At 40.7% G+C, this 12,450-nt stretch overlaps 1 protein-coding gene across 6 annotated transcripts in view; it reads left to right on the plus strand.

The window, feature by feature from the left end:
• The first annotated feature begins 664 nt into the window (after positions 1-664).
• LOC115201022 (monocarboxylate transporter 6) overlaps positions 665-12,450 on the plus strand; it is a 38,199-nt gene continuing 26,413 nt past the window's right edge. The window contains exons 1-5 of one of the 6 annotated variants that reach the window (XM_029764211.1): positions 665-907; positions 10,911-10,996; positions 11,198-11,229; positions 11,545-11,673; positions 11,831-11,928. The gene's annotated coding sequence lies outside the window, so the exon portion shown is untranslated. Of the gene's footprint in view, positions 908-10,910; positions 10,997-11,051; positions 11,674-11,830; positions 11,929-12,450 lie in introns of those variants that run through there. The other 5 variants (XM_029764212.1, XM_029764216.1, XM_029764215.1 and 2 more) reach the window with 5 other exon arrangements.

A 12,450-nucleotide genomic window follows, 5' to 3' on the forward strand; every position in this document is an offset into this window, starting at 1 on the left:
CCCATACATGTTTTACAATTTGGAGGAAGTTGCCTAACGACTTCACCAGAGTTCAGGTGATAACAGAGACTCCTGGTGCAGCACAATATAGACAATTGGCATCTGGGCCACCATAATCACAGTTTTTCAACTGGTCATTCAGTACAGTACTGTTTCAAAACTGAACGCACCCCAGGCAAATGCACCGTGGCATTGATCAACCAATGGTGTGTTAGATACCACCCACATACGTTTTTTTTGACACCCCTTCATTATCATATTGGAGGAAGAAATACAGAAATAATATAAATGAATGAAATGAAAGTGGGATTAACTATTTAAATACTTATGTATCTGTTATGTTTTTATTCGTGCATTTATTTATGTATCTATTTATTTAGTCATATATTTATGTGTGCATTTATTCAACTATTTCTAATTATGGCAGGTTTGATCCTTCATAGAAGCGGCTTGTACAGTAATGCCAAATCGGATAAACTGTGTTGGCCATTCCTGAGCATGTAATGTAACGTTATACTGGTAAATATGACTGCTAGTACAGCTCAGAGAAAATAAACCGCCCATCAACACAAGGAAGTACGCCTCACATTGCAATTTCTTTGACCACTCTATTTTTTTTTAAATGTCATAATCAAGCAGATTTTTCTGCCCCTCATGTCCAAGACAGATTGGTCTGGATTGACAGTACCAACGGACCAAAATGTGACTGTTCGTAATGCAATCTGTGATAAACATAACCGCATCAAGGTTTTTACATCCTGTCTCCTCCCACCCCACCGAGAACGCGATATTGTTACTCCAAGGCAGAGGCTTGGAGTTCCAGCTGGTTTGTGTATGATGTGGTAGAAAGGGTAAAAATGGTCGAAGCGAAGTAATGGCCGTCAGAAATAATACTTAACCTCAAAAGGTAAGAAACTTGCGCTATGGGTGGCTTGCCAACGTGTTTATGTGTAAGGTAAACAAGCCTTTCTAGCCGACCTGAAATTGCTGAGCAATGTGACAGTCTACTGAAAAACAATACGCTAATTGTGTTGCTTTCCTATTATGAGACTGGACATAAATTAAATTAAACCTATGTATTTTTGACGGGAAGTAGGCTATTTGAGCCAAAAAGACCATCTTCAACAATAATAACAGAGAGTAGACTATAGGGCAGTCAAACTGTTTTCTCACCGCCGTAGATCCTAGTCGACGAGTTGTGATCTCGAGCGTTGTGCTGTTGCTGTATATTGATTCAAAATAGCCGCTCTGTAATTTGGTGTTTGGATGGGTCTAGGTCTTTCTTGACTCCTACAGTTAAGATTCCTAATATCAAATAGATTGATATTGGCATGCCACGTGGATATGCTACTAGAGTGCCAAAGAGACCAGAAAACCAATTACTACTGAAAATTGAATTGGATGATGATGCCTGCACATGCCCAAATTGGACCATGGCACCATAGTTTTTGAAGATTGGCCAACTACATTTAAGTTTTAGAATGGGATAAATGACAGTTGAGTTACATGCTTCTCATCCTGTCATGAATGTGCGCCTAAATGCAAATTATTGGAAATGTTTGGTAATATTTAAGACACAGTCGCAATGTGAATTTGTGCCACTAAACAAAGATTACATCCATAAATCTTCACTGGAAAAGGTCTAGCACAGTAGGCCATTCATTCGAATTTGTAGACTTTCTCAAGCACATGCAAATATGTGCCATATATCCTACTCCCTTCCTCCTTCATGAACAGTCAACAATAGGGGAATTCTATGGGATTATAATCAAATCAAAATTGATTGGTTGCATACACATGGTTAGCAGATGTTAATGCGAGTGTAGCGAAATGCTTGTGCTTCTAGTTCCGACAGTGCAGTAATATCTAACAAGTAATCTAACAGTTCCCCAACAACTACCTAATGCACACAAATCTAAAGGGGTGAATGAGAATATGTACATATACATATAAGGATGAGCGATGGCTGAGCGGCATAGGCAAGTGCAGTAGATTATATAAAATACAGTATATACATAATGTAAGATATGTAAACATTATTAAAGTGGCGTTATTTAAAGTGACTAGTGATCCATTTATTAAAGTGGCCAGTGATTGGGTCTCAATCTAGGCAGCAGCCTCTCTGAGTTAGTGATTGCTGTTTAGCAGTCTGATGGCCTCTAGCTTTGATGCACCTGTACTGACATCACCTTTTAGATGATGGCTGTGTGAACAGGCAGTGGCTCAGGTGGTTGTTGTCCTTGGTCATCTTTTTGGCCTTCCTGTGACATCGGGTGCTGTAGGTGTCATGGAGGGCAGGTAGTTTGCCCCTGTAATGTGTTGTGCAGACTGCACCACCCTCTGGAGAGCCTTGCTGTTGCCATGATACATGCCTGACAGGATGCATCTTTATTTTTTTACCGTTATTTAACTAGGCAAGTCAGTTAAGAACAAATTCTTATTTTCAATGATGGCCTAGGAACAGTGGGTTAACTGCCTTGTTCAGGGGCAGAACAACATATTTTTACCTTGTCAGCTTGGGGATTTGATCTTGCAACCTTTCGGTTACTAGTCCAATGCTCTAACCACTAGGCTACCTGTCGCCCGATCTGTAAAAGTTGGTCAGGGTTTTGGGTGACAAGCCAACTTTCTTTGGGGGCTGAGCACGCACCCTTGTGGGGCCCCAGTGTTGAGGGTCAGTGAAGTGGAGATGTTGTTTCCTACCTTCACCACCTAGGGGTGGCCCGTCAATAAGTCCAGGACACAATTGCACAGGGCGGGGTTGAAACCCAGGGCCTCCAGCTTGATTATGAACTTGGAGGGTACTATGGTGTTGAATGCTGAGCTATAGTCAATGAACAGCATTCTTTCATAGGTATTCCTCTTGTCCAGATGGGATAGGGCAGTGTGATGGTGATTACATTGTCTGTGGACCTGTTGGGGCGGTATGCAAACTGAAGTGGGTCTAGAGTGGCCGGTAAGGTGGAGGTGATATGATCCTTGACTAGTCTCTCAAAGCACTTCATGATGACAGAAGTGAGTGCTACGGGGTGGTAGTCATTTAGTTATCTTTGCCTTCTTGGGTACAGGAACAATGGTGGACATCTTAAAGCACGTGGGGACAGCGGATTGGTATAGGGAGCGATTGAATATGTCCATAAACACACCAGCCAGCTGGTCTGTGCATGCTGTGAGGACGCGGCTAGGGATGCCGTCTGGGACAGCAGCCTTGTGAGGGTTAACACGTTTAAATGTTTTACTCACGTCAGCCACGGAGAAGGGGGGGAGCAGTCCTTGTTAGCGAGCTGCGACGGTGGCCCTGTATTATCCTCAAAGCGGGCAAAGAAGGTGTTTAGTTTGTCTGGAAGTGTGACATCGGTGTCCGCGACGTGGCTGGTTTTCTTTTTGTAGTCCGTGATTTCCTGCCACATACGTCTCGTGTCTGAGCCGTTGAATTGCGACTACACTTTGTCCCTGTACCGGCATTTCGCTTGTTTGATTGCCTTGCAGAGGGAATAACTACACTGTTTATATTCAGCCATATTCCCAGACCTCTTTCCATGGTTAAAAGCGATGGTTTGCGCTTTTCAGTTTTGTGTGAATGCTGCCATCCATCCACGGTTTTAATAGTTACTGGGTACAACTTCTCCAATGCACTTCCTTATAAACTCACTCATCAACTCAGCGTATAGATCGATGTTCTTCTCTGAGGCTGACCAAAACATATCCCAGTTCGCGTGATCAAAACAATCTTGAAGTGTGGATTCCGATTGGTCAGACCAGCGTAGTCACTGGTACATCCTGTTTGAGCTTCTGTTTACAAGATTTGCCGAAGGGAGGGTGGGGGAGGCCTTTGTATGCATCGCGGAAGTTAGAGTAGCAGTGACCGAGTGTATTACCCCCACGCGTAGTGCAATCAATATGCTGATAGAATTTAGGTAGCCTTGTTCTCAAATTTGCTTTGTTAAAATCCCCAGCTACAATAAATGCAGCCTCAGGATATATGGTTTCCAGTTTACATAGAGTCCAGTGAAGTTCCTTGAGGGCCGTCTTGGTATCTGCTTGAGGGGGAATGTACACAGCTGTGACGATAACTGACGAGATTTCTCTTGGGAGGAAATATGGCCGGCATTTGATTGTAAGGAATTCTAGGTCGGGTGAGCAGAAGGACTTGAGTTCCTGTATGTTGTTATGATTACACCATGAGTCGTTAATCATTAAGCATACACCCCCGCCCTTCCTCTTCCCAGAGAGGTGTTTATTTCTGTCGGCGCGATGCATGGAGAAGCCCCCTGGCTGAACCGATTCCAACAACATATCCTTAGAGAGCCATGTTTCTGTGAAACAGAGAATGTTACAGTCTCTCTGGAAGGCAACCGTTGCTCAAATTTTGTCTACCTTGTTATCAAGAGACTGGACATTGGCGAGTAGTATACTCGGAAGTCGGAAGAGGTGGGAGATGTGCACTCCTACGGAGCCTGACGAGGCCCCTCCGTCTGCTCCTTCTGCGGTGCTGTTGTTTTGGGTCGGCTTCTGGGATTAGATCCATTGGGTGGTGGTCCAAACAGAGGATCCGCTTTGGGAAAGTCATATTCCTGGTTGTAATGATGGTAAGTTGATGTCGCTCTTATATCAAATAGTTCTTCCCGGCTGTATGTAATAAGACTTAAGATTTCCTGGGGTAACAATGTAAGAAATAATACATAAAAAAATAAAATGAATACGGCATAGGACTCGAAGCGAGGCGACCATCTCTGTCGCGACTTACAGTAGTGAATGCATTCATTTCATTTCATGCATTTTAATTATATATATATTTTTTTTGTTCTGGCCCCCTGTGGGAATCGAACCCACAACCCTGGCGTTGCACACACCATGCTGGCGTTGCAAACACCATGCTCTACCAACTGAGCCACAGGGAAGTAATGATGACAGCATTACGTGAGTTTGTATTTTAGATTTGTGGTTGCAATTACGATTTGCAAATGTGTAATTTTAATTTCGGCAGCTTGATGTGTGAATAAATGTAATAGAGGTCGACCGATTAATCGGAATGGCCGATTTTAATTAGGGCCGATTTCAAGTTTTCATAACAATCGGTAATTGGTATTTTTGGCCACTGATTTGCCCAATTTTTTAATTTATTATTAATATATTTATATATTTTTTTAATATTTATTTTATTAAAAAAAAATTTATTTATTTTTGCATTGAAAAAAACTTTTTTTTTACACCTTTTATTTAACTAGGCAAGTCAGATTAAGAACACATTCTTATTTTCAATGACGGCCTAGGAACGGGGGTTAACTGCCTTTTTCAGGGGGGATTCTGGGATTAGTTTTTGCAACCTTCCGGTTACTAGTCCAACGCTCTAACCACCTGCTTTACATTGCACTCCACGAGGAGCCTGCATGGCAGGCTGACTACCTGTTACGTGAGGGCAGGAAGAAGCCAAGGTAAGTTGCTAGCTAGCATTAAACTTACCTTATAAAAAAACTATCAATCTTAACATAATCACTAGTTAACTACACATGGTTCATGATATTACTAGTTTATCTAACGTGTCCTGCGTTGCATATAATCGATGCAGTGCCTGTTATTTTCTCATCGAATCACAGCCTATTTGACAAACGGGTGAAGCGCATTTGCGAAAAAGCACTGTCGTTGCACCAATGTACCTAACCATAAACATCAATGCCTTTCTTTAAAATCAATACACAAGTATATATTTTTAAACCTGTATATTTAGTTAATATTGCCTGCTAACATGAATTTGTGTCACTTCTCTTGCGTTCCGTGCAAGCAGTCAGGGTATATACAGCAGTTTGGGCCGCCTGGCTCATTGCGAACTGTGTGAAGTCCATTTATTCAGGAAAAAAAAAAAATTGTGAAATGTATGCATTCACTACTGTAAGTCGCTCTGGATAAGAGCGTCTGCTAAATGACTAAAATGTAAAAATGTAAATGTATTCCTAACAAAGGCCGTAATTAATTTGCCAGAATTGTACATAATTATGACATAACATTGAAGGTTGTGCAATGTAACAGGAATATTTAGACTTAGGGATGCCACCCATTAGATAAAATACGGAACAGTTCCGTATTTCACTGAAATAATAAACGTTTCGTTTTCGAAATGATAGTTTCCGGATTCGACCATATTAATGACCAAAGGCTCGTATTTCTGTGTGTTATTATGTTATAATTAAGTCTATGATTTGATAGAGCAGTCTGACTGAGCGATGGTAGGCAGCAGCAGGCTCATAAGCATTCATTTAAACAGCACCTTCATGCGTTTTGCCAGCAGCTCTTTGCAATTTTTCAAGCATTGCGCTGTTTATGACTTCAAGCCTATTAACCCCCGAGATTAGGCTGGTGTAACCCATGTGAAATGGCTAGCTAGTTAGCGGGTGCGCGCTAATAGCGTTTCAAACGTCACTCGCTCTGAGACTTGGGAGTGGTTGTTCCCCTTGCTCTACATGGGTAACGCTGCTTTGAGGGTGGCTGTTGTCGATGTGTTCTTGGTTCGAGCCCAGGTAGGAGCGAGGAGAGGGATGGAAACTATACTGTTACACTGGCAATACTAAGTGCCTATAAGAACATCCAATAGTCAAAGGTATATGAAATACAAATCGTATAGAGTGAAATAGTCCTATAATAACTACAACCTAAAACTTCTTACCTGGGAATATTGAAGACTCGTGTTAAAAGGAACCACCAGCTTTCATATGTCCTCATGTTCTGAGCAAGGAACTTAAACGTTAGCTTTTTTACATGGCACATATTGCACTTTTACTTTCTTCTCCAAAACTTTGTTTTTGCATTATTTAAACCAAATTGAACATGTTTCATTATTTATTTGAGGCTAAATTGATAGTATTTATGTATTATATTTAAGTTAAAATAAGTGTTCATTCAGTATTGTTGCAATTGTCATTATTACAAATAAATAAACAAAAAAATCGGCCGATTAATCGGTATCGGCCTTTTTCGGTCCTCCAATAATTGGTATCGGCATTGAAAAATCATATATCGGTCGACCTCTAAAATGTAACAACTATCGCAAACTTCTGACTTGACACTTGAACACATTTTATAAGATAGGCAAGGATCATTTATTTTCAGAATTATAAAAATTCCATTTATGACCATGAATATTCTGCTGTGAATCAAAAACGCACTTGCAGATTTCGAATCTACGCGTTCTCAGATTTCTGTCGATGCTGTTACACACCCAGAGATTCGTACATTTATAGACAGTGTTTCGCAAGGAAAAAATTGGGGGCAGGACCTTCAACACCTGACCAATCAGTTCCCTCTGTCAAAACCAATATCATTGGCTGTCTTGTTCCATCAACCAAACCGCATGCAACAACAAGAGCTGACCAGGGAGACCTGATGGAGGAAGATGGCAGACGCTCGACCGTAGGTGAGTTCTGGAAAGTTTGCTTTCACAGTTTGTATGAAGTGATGTTATCACCTTCGTATACGATCATGTGTGTAACCTTAGCATTATATAATGTACATCCCTATAGTTGGATACATCCCCCAAGTTCATCCATTGGCTAGTCAGCTCCCGTTAACTAAGTAGCTAGTTATTTGTCATTAACAAGTTAGATTATCTTTAGCCAGATCCTACCCCAGTACAGTGGTCATTTACGTAAACCAAATTGTGGCTTTAGCTAGATAGCTATATGTTTTCAAAATGTCACGTATGGCTAATTGGTGAGTCTGATTTGTCATCCTTAGATGATACCAGATCTAGCTAATCTTCATGTTTGTATGCAGTAACTTTTACAGGAGAATTATGCAAACATAGTGTTGCCCACAGTCTTCTATCTATCTCTCATTCTAGAGCATAGAACCCTGAGCTAAATGTCATTGTTCATCATTTTTATGACATTACATGTGTTCATGTTCTCTTACCTATGATCACAGCGTTGTTTGAAACACAGCATATCTAATAGTAAAAGGTCTGGTCTAATTAACTAACCACCAGTAATTCCTATTAGCTGAGAGATTTTACAAACTAACAGCAATTTAATTTTTCAAAACCAACCCCTTCCCCTTTCAGGACTGCTCGCCAATATGTGGAAAATAATTCTCAAGAGATTTCATACAACATCATGAATGTTTCTGCAGCTCTTAATGACACTGACATGTTGATCATCTGATCGGTTTCTATTTCAATTAAGCTTTTTATTACGTACACAGCATGACTGATCTGAGGTGAAATAGTTTGAAAGCAAAGGACAATGTATCTCATAAATATGGAAAACCAGGAATTTCATGACATGCTTTGTTTTTAATACATATTATTTGTATGTTCGAAAGATTGTCAACATCCTTTTGAAGGTGGTGCTGTGGAAAGGGGTGCCAAGGAGGGGAGTGCCTCTGAAGAGTGCTTAGCTGGGCTATCACACAAAGCACCAAAGCATGGTTTGGATTGAACTGTTTTGTTTCTCAGTTATGTCTTTTAAGCACTGTATGACATAACTGATGTCACTGCATCTTAACAACAAGAGAATGTAGGGGTGCATGTCTTGTCACGTTAACACAAAATTCTGCCTTTTTCACGCAGAAAAAAAGAGAACGCATAAGAAATATCTTGCTGCGTTTTGTAAATGCAGATGTAAAATGTTTCTTAATGTAATTTCTGCTTGGCATCAGACACATTTTTGTGCTTCAATTGGAGGAGAATTCACGAACGGGAAGGAAAGAACTATAGTTACATGCCCCTGATCACTTTGAAGCCAAAAAAACAATTGACTTTCAATATAAAACGCAGGTGAAATGGTTGAAAATGCGGATTTCTGAACCCTTAACACGACCCCTGTGTCAATGATAGTATTGCTTATTGTATTGTCCATTACCATGGATAATATTTTACTACTAAAGAGTTCAGACCGATAAAGTCTGTGTAGTGGTTACATCCTGTCCAAGGTAGTTACAGAGAGCAATAGAGGAAATTATATATTTGTATGTAGGCTTACGTTAAATGTACCGTGCATTCGGAAAGTATTCAGACGCCTTCCCTTTTTCCACATTTTGTTACATTTCAGCCTTAAAATGGATTAAATTGTTTTTCCCCCTCATCAATCTACATAAAATACCCAATTTTTTTTTTGGGGGGGGGACATTTTTGCAAATGTATTAAAAATGGATATCTTAATTACATAAGTATTCAGACCCTTTGCTCTGAGACTCGAAATTGAGCTCAGGTGCATCCTGTTTCCATTGATCATCCTTGAGCAGTTTCTACAACTTGATTGGAGTCCACCTGTGGTAAATTCAATTGATTGGACATGATTTGGAAAGGCACACACCTGTCTATATAAGGTCCCACAGTTGACAGTGCATGTCAGAGCAAAAACCATGCCATGAGGTCAAAGGAATTGTCTGTAGAGCTCTGAGACCGGTTTGTGTCGAGGCACAGATCTGGGGAAGGGTACCAAAAACATTCTGCCGCATTGAAGGTCTCCAAGAACACTGTGGCTGCCATTATTCTTCAATGGAAGAAGTTTGGAACCAATAAGACTCTTCCTAGAGCTGGCGGCATGGCAAAACAGAGCAATCGTGGGAGAAGGGCCTTGGTCAGAGAGGTGACCAAGAACCTGATGGTCACTCTGACCGAGCTCCAGAGTTCCTCTGTGGAGATGGTTGTCCTTCTGGAAGATTCTCCCATCTCTGCAGCACTCCACCAATCAGGCCTTTATGTTAGAGTGGCCAGACGGAAGCCAATCCTCAGTAAAAGGCACATGACAGCACACTTGGAGTTTGTCAAAAGGCACCTAAAGACACTCACACCATGAGAAACCAGATTCTCTTGTCTGATGAAACCAAGATTTTGGCCTGAATGCCAAGCATCATGTCTGGAGGAAACCTGGCACCATCCTTACAGTGAAGCATGGTGGTGGCAGCATCATGCTATGGGTATGTTTTTTTTTTTAGCGGCAGGGACTGGGAGACTAGTCAGGATCGAAGGAAAGATGAACGGAGCGAAGTACAGAAAGATCCTTGATGAAAACCTGCTCCAGAGCACTCAAGACCTCAGACTTGGACGAAGTTTTGCCTTCCAACAGCACAATGCTGTCCTTGAGTGGCCGGACTTGAACCCGATCGAACATCTATAGAAAGACCTGAAAATAGCTGTGCAGAGACGCTCCCCTTCCAACCTGACAGAGCTTGAGAGGATCTGCAGAGAAGTATGTCAGAAACTCCCCAAATACAGGTGTGCTAAGCTTGTAGGCTGTAATCGCTGCTAAAGGTTCTGAATATTTATGTAAATGTAATATTTCAGTTTTTTTTGGTCTGAATAAATGTGCAACTAAAAAAACATTATGGGGTATTGTGTGGAGATTTGTATTTATTTAATCCATTTGAGAATAAGGCTGTAATGTAACAATGTGGAAAAAGTCAAGGGGTCTGAATACTTTCCGAATGCACTGGTTACCTGTACATGGGTCTTGCATTATCCAAGGATGATGTATTATCCTTTACTGATGATCATTGACTATCCTGATCTCAAAGAGCTGTAATATTGCATTTATTTTACTTAACCTTGGCACTTTAGTCTCAGATTCACATTCTTCCCCTGTACCTTTTTTAAACACATTAATTATTTCCCTATGGTTTGTCTTTTTTTTCCAGAATGGAAGACAGTAGGTCATCCTTCGAGGGCAGTTGTGCGCTTCAGGAGGATGTTACTCCAGGAGCAAGAAAAAGCTCCAAGTTTCACCATGGACATTCGTGGCAAAAAGTTGATCATCTGCTTTTACAAGTCCCACAAAGTCGATTGCGCCAGCACCCTTCGCTGCGTATTTAGGAAGTAGACTACAACGTGTCATTTGCATGTATTTTTTTTTTTTAGACTCGTCAGTTCTGCATTGTCTGACAAACTGAACCTATTTCAAAACCTACTTGTGTTATAGGGGATGCTGCCGTTGGAGACGGGGTCAATCAAGACTTCATAAGTTTTGCTGTGCATACGTTGCAAACAGGCTTCACATGAACTATGGTATGTTGATCAATTATATTATTTTAGGCTATAGTTCTCTTGAAAGGACAAATCCGCACACTGCTAGTTTATTTTATTTTTTACAACATTTTACGTGTCTGCCTCTGGGACAAGCTCTGGTGCACGCCAATAGGCAGACACGTAAGCTTTAATTAAGTGATACTAGCAAGATCAGTGTGTGGGTTTCTCATTTCTTTCCAGATCTCATTGTTATCTGCAACAGGATTGCTCAGGTGCGTGTGCCTTTTTTTGAATTTTGAGCCTCTAGTTTTCTCACATGGTGACACTGAGCTTCAAACCTATCGTTCATGTAACAATAAACACTGCATTGATCATTTGAAAAGAATGTGTTCCTGAGTGCAGGTACATCAGCATTTCTGGAGATGTATGACCATGTGATATGTGACCAACAGATCTGATTATCTTGATGTTGAGTCACGGAAAACAATTGAGCTTGTATGTATTACAATAAAGATGTAGTGATATCAGCAGGCTGGATGTATTAGCTCTACAAATTGAAGTGAAAAATAAGTGTTTATTTTCTGAAGCTGGGTGGTTATGCAGAGCTGTCTGATGACCAAAAGGCTGTAATCGGTGTTTGGCTGACATGTGGGACCTCCCTGGGGGTCACAGCCGAGAACAGCAAATGGCTATTTTACCGTCTACTACAGCATGCGGTAATCAACCTTTTCCAGAGATCGTTATCTGAACAATAGTGACTGTTACCCTAGCTTAGTTTTTCAATCTAGTTATGTATCCCTTATTCCTGCTTTTATTTCAGTTTTGTGACATTGGATAGTGTTTGAAATGTCTAATCGTGTGTTTGTTTTGCAGGTCCTGGGAAGAACTGTTCGACAAAATAAAACATTTGCGACGTGGATGTGGTTCCACTCATGTTCCCCCACGTGGCAGACGTTGTGTGCAGCCCTGAGGTAACAACCTAATGCCACATTATCAAAGGTTCAGTGTCCCCTTTTGATATTTCAAAACGGTTATTCATGAAGCGTACTTAAAGCATTAACTGCCTCTAAGTAGTTCTGCATTTCATGCATTGAGTGAATCTCACAAGTTGAACACAGCTCTTCATTCTCCAGTGTATTAAACTGGAACTGTGGAGTATGTTTGACAACTTATTTTAATGCAGTTACCCTGTTTTGTATTAATAATTTCTGAATTTAGGATAAGTCCAGGGACAAACATGTTTATCTATTCATATTTTTTTTTAAATGTATTTTTACTAGATCAGCTTTGATCATGTTATCTGGCCTGGGGAGACAAATTATGAAGAGGACAATGAGGCGTACCCTGTCTAAACGAGGTGTCGCATTGCGGGATATATTTGATATTTCAGTTTCTTCAAAGTAGCCACCCTTTGCCTTGATGACAGCTTTGTACACTCTTGGCATTCTCTCAACTAGCTTCATGAGGTAGTCACCTGGAATGCATTTCAATTA

The sequence above is a fragment of the Salmo trutta genome, chromosome 10 (genome assembly GCF_901001165.1).
Source record: "Salmo trutta chromosome 10, fSalTru1.1, whole genome shotgun sequence".
Taxonomy (NCBI): Eukaryota; Metazoa; Chordata; class Actinopteri; order Salmoniformes; family Salmonidae; genus Salmo; species Salmo trutta.